Source organism: Sus scrofa, chromosome 6, assembly GCF_000003025.6.
Source record: "Sus scrofa isolate TJ Tabasco breed Duroc chromosome 6, Sscrofa11.1, whole genome shotgun sequence".
Lineage (NCBI taxonomy): Eukaryota > Metazoa > Chordata > Mammalia > Artiodactyla > Suidae > Sus > Sus scrofa.
This window is the reverse complement of record NC_010448.4, coordinates 84,762,027-84,775,146: the sequence shown is the minus strand read 5'-3', so window position 1 is coordinate 84,775,146 and position 13,120 is coordinate 84,762,027. Positions and strand designations below refer to the sequence as shown.

The window sequence follows — 13,120 nt, the reverse complement described above, 5'->3', positions numbered from 1 at the left end:
GGATTCTTGCTCTGTTAAGAGTTCTCTTGCACCTCCTCATTTTATAAAGGAAAAACTGAGCCCCCCCCCCCCCAGAAAAAGGGAAGGCGTTTTGGCCAAGGAGAGGCACACAGCAAGCAAAACTTTTATTTGGTACCCACCATGTAAAGCCAGGTAGCTCATCCCCAGTTTACAGGTAAAGAAATCGAGGCCAGTGATTGGCCACCGGTGCCCAGCGGCGCTATCCAGTGAGGCCTGAGTCCGCCGCTGGGGAGGGAGTGCCCTGGCCGCCGACGCTCGCGGGAGGAGGGGTGTGCAGGTAGCGGGCGCCCTGGAGCCGCTGCCAGAGCCAGGCGCGCTATTAATAATCCCGCCGCTCGGGCTCGGCCTCAGCCTCAGCCGAGAGCGCAGGTCCGGACCGCCGCCGGGCGCCGCCCGGGCCTGAGCCCCAGCCGGATCGCGGCGGCCCTCCCCTTCTCCCCGCCACGTGACCCCCCCCCACTCCGCGGGCAGCCGAGGGCCCGGGCTGGCGGGCCGGGGGCCAGGAAAAAGCCAAAAACACCGAGGCTGGGCCGCTCCCCTCCCGCTCAAAATAGCCCCCGGCCGGGGCTGCCACGCATTCCGCCGGGCCCGGGGCGCGGGAAGGGGCGGCCGGCCGGGCCCCCGCCCGGCCCGACGTGGCTGCCTGGCCGGGTTGGAAGGGGGGGCGGCGAGGGCGGGCCGCGCGGCCGGCCGGCATGTGGCTCTCCTTCGGGGAGCCTTGGCAGCCCGGGCTGCGCGCTGCGCCGGGATGATGGAGAGCTTCTGGAATTTCCTGCAGCTGGAGAGCGCGGCCGGCCGGGGGAGCGGGCTGAGCGCGCGGCTCGGGAAGGGGCGCCTTGCAGCCCGACCCTAGGGGGCGCCCCCGCCGTGGGGGTGGTGGGAGAGATCTCTCGACCCTCCCCGAGACTGCGCCCGCTGGGGACGGCACACCCCTCCCCCGCCGCGTTTTTCGGGTCTGGCGGGGGTCCAGTCCCGCCCCTCCCGGCCGGGGCGGCGGAGAGGGGCCAGGTGCAGGCAGCGCCCCTCCCCCAGCCGCCTGGTTTCCCTCTCGGCCCGTCACCTCCTCCAGGAGTCAGAAGCTCCGCGGCCTCATCTGGGAGGGGGGCGGGGGTGGCTGGGATCAGGGGGCTGCGCAGGCCTGCCAGGTAGCCCGAGAGGCGGCGGCGGGAAAACTTAGAGGCGGACCGTTCAGGCCCGAGAACCGCGGGGCCTGCGGACCAGAGCCTCTTGCTCCAGCAAGAGGCGCCTAAGGGCATCTAGGAGGGAGGTGAGGCAGTTATCTCCCCACAACCTCCGACCCCCGCCCCCATCCCCCGCAGCTGCCGTCGGGTGGGGGTCGGATGTGCCCGCAAAATCCTGGACAGTTTTCTCGACGGCGGTGGCGGCGGCAGCTTTCCTTGGGGGCGGCTCTGCACCTTGCAGGTTCCGACGTCCAGAAAAGGGCTCCCAGGAGGGAGGGGCTTCCTTTTACAGGAGCCCTGAGATCCAGGGGAGTAGGTAAGCGACCGCTTAGGGCTCACTCTTGGCACTGTGGCTTGCGGGAGGGAAAGAGGTCTACCCTGCTCTTTGTGGGGGAGGGGAAGGGATGCTTTCCCACCGCTTTGCAAGTTCCAGGACCATTTGGTGCTCTGCAAACTGATGAACCGTTTGGCAACTCAGCAGGCACCTCCCCCTCCTGGGGTGGATCCCCTCTCCCTTTGCCAATGGTCCCTGTTCCGCTTCTTGTCCTGCCCCAACCCGGCAAACCCTCACCATGTGAAACAGTGGGGCTGGTTATAGTTCAGTACCTTCGCTGCCCCCTCACTGGCTGTGTGACCTTGAGCAAGTCCCTCCACTCCTTAGCCCCCTTGCTTATTTGAAAAACTAGATAATAGTAGGTAGGCCACAGCCTTGCTGCGGGATTTAAAGTTGTATGACATTTAAAGCAAGTACCATAGTGTCTGCATATGGTAAGGACTGGAAATAAAGAGCGCCTGTGTGTCAGACGGCCCCATTCATAGCCTTCAAAGTGTTTGAACCTCTTTCCCCTCCAACAACCCTGAGAAATTTGGCTTCCCAAGGTGAGCGGTGCACCCTGTCAGTTGGGCTGGGAAGGATGGGAAGACGCTGGTTGCGTTGGGTGTTCTTTTATTCATTAGACATATATTTAATGTTGTTCTCTGCCAGCTCCAGTCTGGGGGAGCGATTTATACATTTGTACTGGGGAATTGAGAACTAGGACTGGTCACCACACTGCTAAAGCTGGTAGGGCCTTTGAAGTCCATCCTGCTAGGCTAGCTCTTAGTACAGATGGAGAAACTGAGGCCCAGGGCGGGGTCATGGTCTCCTCACAGCGCTCTTCCAGCTGGTCGGGTGGGGGTAGGAGAGGAGGTGGGAGCGAGGGCTGGCAGAGAGAACTCTGTGCTGGGGAAGTTGGGGCAGCCCCTGGCCCAGCTCCCTGGGATATGGCCCAGGCGGGCTGAGAAGCTGGTGGAATTCTCCTTTCCCCTCCCTCCCATCTCCAGGCTGACCTCTCACTCCACCTCTGCTAGAGTGGGTGGGGGCGGAACCCAGATACCCAGATTCAAATTCAAATGCTTCCTCAGCCCAGGAGGTTGGGCCTGGGCCTGTGTCAACTCCCACCCTTCCCTCTCCTCCTATCCCTCAACCCCCACCCCCAGTTCTCCCCGCTTCCTGTTGGACGGGCCTTCCTAGTGTACTGGAAGGAACTTAAGGTTCCATTTGTTGTCTGTGTGAACTTGATCAGACTACACCACTTCTGTGAGCCTCATTTTGCTTTTTCGCAAAATGGAGTTGAAATAAAACTACCCGAGGTCCCGCTGTGGCTCAGTGGTGATGAACCCGACTAGTATCCGTGAGGACACGGGTTTGATCCCTGGCCTCGCTCAGTGGGAAGGATCCAGCATTGCTGCAAGATGAGGTGTAGGTCGCAGACGGGGTTCGGATCCTGCATGGCTGTGGCTGTGGCTGTGGCTTAGGCCGGCAGCTGCAGTTCCAATTCGACCCCTTGTCTGGGAACTTCCAGGGTGTGGGTGTGGCTCTAAAAAGACCAAAAAAAAAAAAAAAAAAAAGAAAAGAAAAGAAAGAAAAACTGCCTTGCAAAAAACCTTTTTGCAGCATTCCAGAGGCTCCCTGGCAGAGATCTATTTAAATAATAAAAGGCAGAGATTCCCTAGAAGGTACCTTCAAAGCCAGGTATAGGGAACAGAGCCACCTCCCTTTACCTTTGGTTTGGAGCGGCAGCTCTCTGGGGCCCTGGGATAGGAAGTGGGGTAGGGGTGAACACCAGATCATTTTGGCAAAGTACAAACTTGAGCAAATTTATGTGGCCCAGATTCCAGGGCTGCCAGGTGCCCATGTCTCTGAATGGGGCAGTTCTCATAAACTCTCTAGGTCTACAGACCCTTCTCCGAGCTCATCCTGTTCCATTTCCCTCTGCTTCAGGGAAACTTCCTGGGCTGACTGTACTCCATGCCACCCCCCACCCCCCCCCAGTTATCATAGAGGGGGGTCTCAATGAGGGACTGTAGAAGAGAAAAGGGCTGAAGCAGCAACTGGGCTGTGTGACTTTGGGCAGGCCGATTCCCCTCTCTGGGCCTCGGTTTCCTCCTGCTTCATGGAGAAGGCTAGATTAGTGACTCCCTAAGGCACCTTCCAGCTCTGACAGGCTTGGAGCTTGTGTTGACTGATGTATCCTAGGAGATAGGAGCACACAGAACCGAGTCAGCTGGGAGATTCCTGCCGAGGTATCACCGCCCCCCTCCAGAAAGCTGGAGCGCCTCCCTTCCCAAGACACACCCTCCAGGGATACTGGCTAAGATTCTGGTGGGTGGAGGGGGCATATCACCCAAGTGGTGCTGTTGATTCCCAGGGTCCCTGTTGTCAGTAGAGAAGCCTGTGCCTAAGAACAAGGGCTTGTGGCAGGCGGGGCTGTGAGACTGTGCTTGCTTCTAGGGGAAGGGAATGTGTGTGTCAGTGACCAGTAGGCCTCCAGGGAATGGGGGGCGCGGTGCATGAGGCAGCTTGCTTGCGAGGTGGTGTGTCCAGAAGAACAATCACAGGGGCAGTTTACTGGGTTGTGTGCAAGACAAGGAGGCTGACAATGGGAGGGAGAAAAAAAAAAGACATGGATGAACCCAAGAGCCAGGCTTTGGGCTAGCGCAGGCTGTTTGGGGAGGCTCCAGCCTTACTGGGAAGTGAGAGAAGATTCAACACAGTCCGACACAGTTTTGCCTGTGCCTGGGTGGTCGGCTTGTTTACAGGTGCTGAGCTGAAGTGCACTGTTCTGAATTGCAGTTGTCACATTCTGTTGTGGGGGTATCTGTGTCGGGGGTGTTGTCAAGGTTTCCTGAACAGCAAGTGTCTGGCTGTTTGGGGGAAGGTCTGTACAGGACGACAGTGTAAGGCAATGGGCAGCTTTTGTCCATTTGGGGTGCCATGAGACTGTACCAGGGGCATCCTTTCTGGCTCTTAGGAAGCCTTGGGCTATACTGAGGGAATTGCCACGCTGTAACGGAGGGTGCGATCAGGCTGTGAGGGAATCCTGGCCTTGTTTGGGGTCCCTCTTCCCCCTCCATGTCCCACACACTGGGAGAGAGGTCTCCTGTCTTAATCAGACCCTCCGCAGGTAGGCAAGCATGCAGTCGCAACCCGCTCACACTGGCAGTAATTTTACCACGGTGCCTAAATCAGGAACAGGCGTGAATTGACCTTTTAACCCCTTCCCCGCCACGGGATTAGACTCCGTTTCCTGTTCAATCTCCTCCAGAACCAGTTCCATCCCGCCTGCCCCCCCCCCAAGAAGCGGATAAGCAACCCCCACCATCTCTTTTCTCCCCCTTCCCCTGGCAAGCCTTGGGGGGGCCCGAGGGCCAGGCTGGTGCAGGGCCTGGCAGGAGCTGAGGGCCCAGGCGGGGAGTGATAAATATTGAAGAGGAGGGATTTCGGTGTGGGCTGGAGCAGCTGCAGTGGTTCGAGTGTCACACTATCTCTCCCCAGGTTTACTGACCCATTTCCATTCACGCGGCTGCCGGTTTCCTAGCAACGGCAACAGTCCCCCCAGAACAGGCGGAGTGTGTGTCTGCCATTAGCGACTGCCGCAACTGTGTCAAGGTTACCCCGCTCCCTGCAAACCCACCCCGGCGGGTTTGTTTTCTGCCAGCGCCTGGCACACACCGTGCCAGCCAGGGAGGGGGAAGGGGGGGCCGGGGGGCCAGCCCAGGGGTGGGTTGGGGTGGGGGGCCGAGGAGGAGCTGCAGTTCCCGGTCCAGTGGGAGCCAACTTGGACGGAGGCCGAAGCAGCCCCCCCCCACCCCCACCCTTGGCTGGTGGAATTCCTGAGCCCGAGGGGAGCAGGGGGCGGGGCTGTCCCTCAGCCCTGACCCCCGAGATTCCAGAGCCTGGGGGGAGGGGTGTGGGCCGAGGGGCCTCTGGGAAGCCTGCCCGATCTGACCCCACCTGGCTTGTTCTGCTCCTGCCCTGGCTTCCTCCCACTTCTGCGCGGCTCCATGCTCTGCTCTGCTCTCAGCTCTTTGTCCCAGCCTCTGTGCCTGGCCTCCCCCATCAGACTCCCCAGGGCAGGGTTGTGTTTCTCCCTTCAGACCAGGGGCTCCTGAGATTGGGGTGCATGATGCCTCATTTCCTTCTCTTCCCTCAGCACCAGTTCATGACGGGTTTGCTAAATGTCATGGGAGATGAGATTAAACAGTTGGGGTGGCAAAGGATGATTTTTCTTAACAGGGACCAGAAGGGCAAATACCCCCATTCCACCCCCTGGGCGAAGGAGGTTCTGCCTGCACTCTGCAGCCTGGCAGCACTTGTATGAGAGTGGCCAATGGAAGGAGAGTACCCCTCTTTTTCAGGCTACCCTGAAAGCCTGGCTGCAAAGGGTTAAAGCAGCCCCCCCACCTTGCCTTGGTATGTGCGCTCCCCCAGGCTGGGGGATGGGAGGATGGGGGGGTCTGTCGTCTCCTAGCCACTCATGTGGTCAACTCGACCTGACCAGTCACATTCCTGCCCAGGAGGACTGGGGCTTGAGGTGGAGGGGCAGGGGCCTGGAGGGGGCTGGGCTGGTAGGAATGGAGGGGGGAATACTGAGAAGCAGGGGCAAGGGGCTGCTGGGAATGGGGAAGGATTGTGCAAGGTAAACCTCTGGAAGCCTGAATCCGCCTCCTGTTCCTCTGGGTCTCAGTCCCCCTGTCTTTCCTCCTGGTGTGCACACCCCCTCCCACCATCCCTGTGGGCCACACGGCTGTGATACAGGTACAGGTCTGGTCCCAATTCTAAACAAAGAGAGGAGTGTGGCAGAAGCAGGGTAGCCTAGAGGTTTGTGGGTAGCATCCAGGGTGACTTTCTGGTGCCTGGAGGAGGTCGCCTGGGTTTTTGGCTGGGTCAGAGGCTCTGAGATCTAGGGTACGGAGCAGGCTGTGCTAGACAGTAGAAAGAGACCTGGGCGGGGACCCAGGAAACCTGGTTCTCTGCCCAGCCCTGTGCCTGACTCCTCATGGTTTCAGTCTCCCCACCTGAGGGGCTCAGGTCAGTGGTCTCTAAGAGTCCTCCTGAACCCTTAGTCAGTGGTTCTGAGTAAGGGATGAGGAGTGGGGGGCAATGGTCTGGAGGGATTGTGGGAGGCTGCCAGCTCAGGGGGGAGTTTGCAACGTGATCCCAGAGCGAAAATAGCCCAGGTCATTTTCAGCTGCTTGGGCGGAGGTATCTGATCCCGGCAGGGCAGGGCAGCTTGGGCAGGGGGCAGGGAGGAGCATTCTGTAAAGCCCGCTGGGAAACTGGACCCAGGATGGGAGGGTGAGGAAAGGTTGGCATGCCTGGCTGGGCTTCCTGAGACCCCCCTGGTGGGGGCTCTGGAATGGAAAAATGAGGAATGCAGAGGGTTAACAGGAGGTGAGGGCTGCACTCCAGCCCCCTTTGGGTCCTGGCCTGGATGGGGTGAAAGGTCAGCCCCAAGGAGTCCAGGCACAGCTGGGGAAAGAGTAACCCGATCCTTCTCCCTAGCCCTGCTCAAGGGATCACAGAGCCACCTCCCCCAGGAAAGGTGCTTTGACATCCCCAGGAAGGAGTTTGTTTCGACTTGTTCTCCGCAGGGGTTGGGGGTGAGGGGAGGGTCCTGGCCCAAGGGGTCAGGGAGAGCCGCAGGCCTGGAGCCACAGCCAGTGTGGCAGTGCTTTGTCATCCTAGGGTCAGGGGAGGTGGAGGTGAGCTTGCTGGAAAGGTTAGAGGTAGCCTGTTCTGGCTCTGCTCGTACTTGGCATCCCATTTGTGACTCCGATATACAAAATTGGGGACTGGGAAAGCGTAAAGTGGGAGACTCTACCCCTTAACACACACATTGATTAGTGAGAGAAGCTGTGTGATACTAGACAGTGACATGGGGATGGGTTTGGGGTGGAGAATTCCACCCTAACTCTGGGGCAGCTTTGCTGTGTGTGGTGGGGTGTTAGAGAGTAAGATGTGGATGTGAGACGTAGCAGAAGGCTGATGGCACAGGGAAAAACATGGGCTCTGAAGTCAAGCTTGACCTGGGTGCAAATCCTTGCCTTTGCCTTAGGCCGGCCATTTATCCTAAGCCTCATTTTCCCCACCTACAAAATGGGACTAATAGTACTCATCCTAAAGGGCAAGTGTGAGGATTGGCACAGAACAAGTGCTCAGTAAAAAGTAACCCTTAATGGGCCTCATTGCGTCCCAAGGTCGCACACCAGTGTGGCACCCATGTTAAAGCTGGCCCATCGGGCTCCAGAGCAGGAGCTGGTGAGCTCCTGTTGGTCTGAGGGAGAGTTACTGGGTCAGTGTCCCCAGGGTGTATGAGGCTGTGGGAGTATCCAGGTCACTTGGGGTAGGATGGGGTGAGGTGAACGATGTTTAGTCTGTGGCACGGCAAGGTTGGGGCAAGGTTTTGCTTAACGCCGACCTCTGGGGCTGGCGACAGCCCCCCACTCCCCACTCTGGCGGCTTTGTGCAGCTACGTGTGGGTGTAGCTGTCCCTGGAGTGCGGCTGTAGGTATGTTTGAGAAGGCGCAGGCATCCCAAGAAAGAACAAGTCGCCTTTTGTATGAGTCCAGCCCTGGACTGGGCTGGGCCCTCTCTGGGGGATCCCCTGTTTCCGAGCCCAGCTCCCCGCCCACGGACAGCGCCCCGTCCCGCCTGCCACCTGAGGAGGCTTAGAGGCCGCCTGAGCATCCCCTCCCGGGAGCCGGGGGGCGGGGGTGGTCTGGGGCAGGGGGCGTGCCCAAGCCCTGGCCCCGCCCAACGTAACATCATTCCAGGTGCTACCAATCTCCGAGAGCCGTGCCCACGGGCGGCCCGCCCCTCCCAGGCTTGGCTGTCCTGCGATCCCAGCGCGGCGGGTGGAGGAGGGGCAGGGCCGGCCCACGGGGCGGGAAGGCCATTGAAGGCCTCGCCCTTCCTGCCTTGGAAGGGGCTGAGCCCACGACCCCTGAGACAGCCCAGTTCAGCTCCCTCTAAGAACCTCACGAGACCGCCTCTCTCCTGGAGTCCTCTACCTTCTTGCCCACCTGTCCAAATCTTACCAGGTACCACTTTGAGCAGGAAGCGTTCCAGAACCGACCTTACACCGATCTTTTTTTTTTTTTTTTTTTTTTTTTTCATTCTGATGACCTACACCCTTTTAACCATCCTCTGTGGTAACGCCAATGCCAGGCCTGCTGTGTACACCAGCAGCTGTACCCTGAACAGTTTGCTGTGTACGAGACTGCTCCGGGTTTTTCATGGAATGTCTTAGCTGACAGCTCTCTGATTGCCTTCTACCTTGTATTCTGAGCCTTTCTCACCCACTGGATTGGAAGTTTCTCCAAGCAGGGGTTCCGGACAGGGCATCACTTGAAATCGGCACTACTAAATGTTTAGGATGGATAATAAACGAGGAGACAGGCCCGTGGAGGGAAAATACCTTGGCAAAAGTCGCGCAGCAAGTAGATACAATAATCAGAGCTAGAAACCAGGTTTCCAGACTCCATTCAGGTCTTTAGTTCCGGTGTGTGACCAAGAGTAGGGAGTTGCATGGAAAGATGCCGTAGACCTTCCCTCTCCCAGGGCTTCCCCCCACCCCCCACCCTGCCGTCCCCCTGCAAGATCAGAAGAACCTGAAATCTGTCTTCCTCTGCAGTCCCCACACCTTGTACCAGAATCCCTGGCTTCTGAGGGAAGGAGGAAGAGATTTTGGGGGAGCTGGGAGGGCTTTTACAGGCCAAAGGGGTGGTTCTGAGCTATAAGGAGTAGTGTGCTTCCAGTGCTGGGGACATAAAGGATTTAGCTCGCAGGTGGGAGGTTCCACGTTGGGCAGGGAGGACTGTTGGGAGCCAAAGTATGTAGGGGTTCAGTGCAAGGGAGGTAGGGATTGTGCTGGGCCAGCACTCCCCCCACCACCAAGCTGGCCCAGTGGAATGCTGGGAGGCCCTGGGGATGGGGCCAGGCAGCCAAGGTGTCTCCGGTGGCACAGAAGCAGTTAAGAGCTGCCTCAGCCCGTTTCTTCAGACAATTAGTGACATCTCGCTTGACAACACCACACTGAGCCGATGCAGACCTCAGCCCCCCTCCCGGCCCCCCCACGGCCGCTTCAGCTGTTTATTCTTGGGCTTTAACAATTGGGATTCTGACTTGGAGGAGCGGGCGCCCCGCGCTGCCCTCTGACCCTCCGTCGCCTTGGCAACTGGAGCCCGGTAGGCCTGGGCTCTGCGTTAGGATTACAGATCCTGAATTCACAATCTTGCTGCTCCCCTGCAAGCAGAAGCAGCCACAGCAGCAGGCTAGATCTTTGACTAGACTGGAGGGGACAGAGGAGGAGGCTCCCCAGGAGCCAGCCTGAGGCACAGGTGGGGACCAGGGTGCCCACAGGTGACCCAGAGAGTAACCCCTCCGCCCCCCGCCCCCGCCATGGGATGGAGCAGGATCCAGAGCCTTCCTCAGTTCCCAACATCTCCCATCCTCTCTCTGGAAACTTTCTTCCTGGTAGAGCCCTGAGGGCAGGGGCCAGGCTTCTTCATCACTGCCCCCCCCTTTCCCCTCAGTCAGCCCCCTACCATGCCCAGAACTCCAAGTGCCAGCAGACTGTGCCCCTGCCGTGCCCGCAGCCATGGCAACAGGCCCCCTTCCCTCATCAGCTCTGCTTCTTTCTCCCCACACACCCCCCCCAGCAGCCAACTGCCCCAGCTGAAACCAGAGCCGATGCATCTGTGAGCCTCATGCCCAGACCCACATTCCATTTCTGTCCTCTGTCCCCCCCAGCTCTGGCGACGACAACTCCCCCACCTCCTCCTCCCACCTCCTCCTCACGCCCCCTCCCTCCTTGCCTCTGTCTACTCCTGCTTCCTCTCCCCCCCACTTTATCACTTAGTGTCTCCCTCTTCCTCCCTCCCCAGGCTCTGAATGCATCTCACCCGCTCCCACTGGCTCTGTTGGTCTTTGGGTGTGTCCGTCCCTCTGTCTGTCTCCAGCTCCCTGTGGTGTCCTCAGTTCCCGGTGGCAGCTCCTTCGCCATCTCCTTCCCCTCTGCATGCGTCTTGCTCCCTGTCTTTGTCTCGCCTCATCCTGCCTGTCTCTCTGTCTCTTTGTCTTTTTCTTCCTCCTCTGTCCCTCGCTCCCTGAGTCTCTCTTTTGCTCTTTTCCTTTCTCTAGCTTTTTCTCTGGCTCTCTCTCATGCCCTCCCTCCTCCTCTCTTTCTCTTTAACCTCATTCTGCCCCCAAGTTCTTCCTCTTTCTCTCGCTTCCTGGATTGGATCCCTGGCCTTGGTTTCTCCCCCTCTCTTTCTCTTCTTCTGGCTCTCTCTGTCTCAATACATAGATTTCTTTCCAGGCTTCTTTCTCTGTTTCCTACTTGGTCATTTCCCTCACAGGTTGGATCTGGGAGAGGGGCGCCCTCCAGAGTCACCCCAAAGGAGTCCCCTTTCAAGTAGGAGCCAGATGTCCTGGCACCCTAGTGGACACGTGTAGGTGAATCTGAGATGAGAAGGGGAAGTTCTAAGGTCAAAGAGCCAACAGGGGGTGGGGGCACCAGGACGGAGAGTGCGGGGTCTCCCTTCCCAGCATTTCGGGGCATGGGCTTCATCCATCTACTTTATATTTTTCCAGCCCAGTTGGGAACAGGGGGTGGTCCTAAGGGCTGAGCTGGCCCAGGAAGCCCCCCAGCTCTAAGATCTCAAAGAAGAGCATGTCTGGGCCTCCCTCCCTGATTCCTAGGACTTGTCTCCTCCCCTGCTACAAAGAAGGCTACCTCAGGCTGTGCCTTGGTTTCCCCCCTGTGGCACAGGGCTACCACCCCTGCTCTGTCTCTGACTTCTTTAAAGTACTTTGAGCTCCTGGAGCAAAGTCAGGGTTATCAAGATCAAGGAAACGGTAGAGTGACTCCCACTTCCTTGCTCACCAATACCAGGAGGACTCCAGCACAGAAGAATTTGGCTCAGGACAGGGGTAGAATTAGGGTCCTGTCTCCTTAAGTATTTGTTGGAGGGCAGTGCCCCACCTCCCCCACCCAAGACTGGCAGCCCCTGCTATCAGGCCCTCCCTCCCAGTCTGGGCAGGGGCCCCTAGCCCTCCTTCCCACAGCCCCTCTTCCGAATGAGCTTGGAGTCATGGGAAACAGACCCTGGAGTGGGGGTGCCAGGCCTCCAGGGCCCAGCCCTTGCCCCTGGGTGTGATGAGACCTGGTCAGGCAGACAGTTCTAGGCCCCTGGGGTCTGGGCACCACTCACCAAGGGGCCGGGCGGGGGAGTAGGGGTGCCTGGGGGAGGCGGGTTGCACGCAAGGCATGCTGGGCCCCCTCGGCGGGTGGGTGGGGGGAACAAAGCTGGCATCGAGGCCTCAGCTAAAATTAGCCGCTTCCCTGCGCGGGAGCGAGCATGCCTGCCAGCCGCCCAGATCGCCGCTGCCTCGGCAGGCCATCTGTCGCCACGTTTTGCTCAGTCCCCCAGGGCCCCCCAGCTCCAGCCACCCCAGGGGCTAGAGGTACCCTGCTCTGAAGCTGTCCCTGGCCAGGGCTCTGGGCTCTGCTGCTATCATGCTGTGTGACCTCAGGCTAGGCCTGTCCCTCTCTGGGCTCCTATACAATGAGAAGGACCCGTATACTGATATCTGAGCACCAGGTGCTAGCACTGGTCATGGGACTGGGGTGTGGGCTGCCTCCCTCCCCTTAGAGCTGGCCTGCTGGTCCTGAGTTTGAAGGTGGGCCAAGTGGGGTTTAGGCTCAGGGCCACAGTATGTGACAGACCCCTGTCTGGTTTCTTGCTCTTCACTGGACAGTAGGGCAGCATCTTAACCAAGAGCGGGTGCATGTGGACACATGTGCACGCGCGCACACACACACACACACACACACACACATACAGAGACACAGGAGTCAGTGTCCAAGCAGCCTTACAGAAACAGCTCCGGGGGGGAAGCCTGGAGGTGGAGGCTGAGTTCAGCTGACACTACCTCGCTCTGTGGCTTGGACAAGTGTCCTGCCCTCTCTGTGTCTCTTTTCCCCTCCTCAACAAGAAGCTCCCGTTTCCTGAGTGCACGTGCCCCCTTCACGCCGCGTTGTCTCGCGAGGCTGATGTTATCATCCCTGCTTTACAGCTGGGGACACTGAGGCACAGAGAGCCAAGGTTCCTTGTGAGGGAACCATGGAGCCAGGGCCAGGACCTGCTGTGTCCTCCTTCCCATGCCCCCAGTGCTCCGCCTGCTGCCTCGGCGCGCCCCTGACTGCCGCTGCTTCCCCCTCCCCAAAGCCAAAGAGACTGAGCCTCTGCTCCAAGGTCACTCAGCTTGGCCTGGGAGGAGCTCAGACTTGAACCCAGGCCCCTTGGCTCCTGGCCTCCCTCACTTTCTGGCCAGCAGGCTGGGCCTGTTCCCTGGGTGAGTCATGCCCCTGGACTTTGGCCTCCTTGTCAGGCTCTGTGGCCTGAATTTGGAGAGGGGGACTTTGTAAGAAAGAGGGGCTCCCCTGGCTGCAGTAGGGGCCTGAAACTGTCATCCTGCTTCCTCAGTGCTGGGCACCGAGAGCACGGTGACAGCAGCCGCTCCCGTGCACCACCTCTAAGAAGTCTCATCGGCACTGCTCCTGGGCATCAGTGACAGCCCTCCTTCCGCT

At 59.2% G+C, this 13,120-nt stretch overlaps 1 protein-coding gene across 1 annotated transcript in view; it reads left to right on the top strand.

Annotated features, from left to right (window-relative positions):
• The window catches only part of AHDC1 (AT-hook DNA binding motif containing 1), a 39,302-nt gene continuing 26,774 nt past the window's right edge, over positions 593–13,120 (top strand). Inside the window, 1 exon segment of the mRNA XM_021095642.1 lies at positions 593–1,518. The gene's annotated coding sequence lies outside the window, so the exon portion shown is untranslated.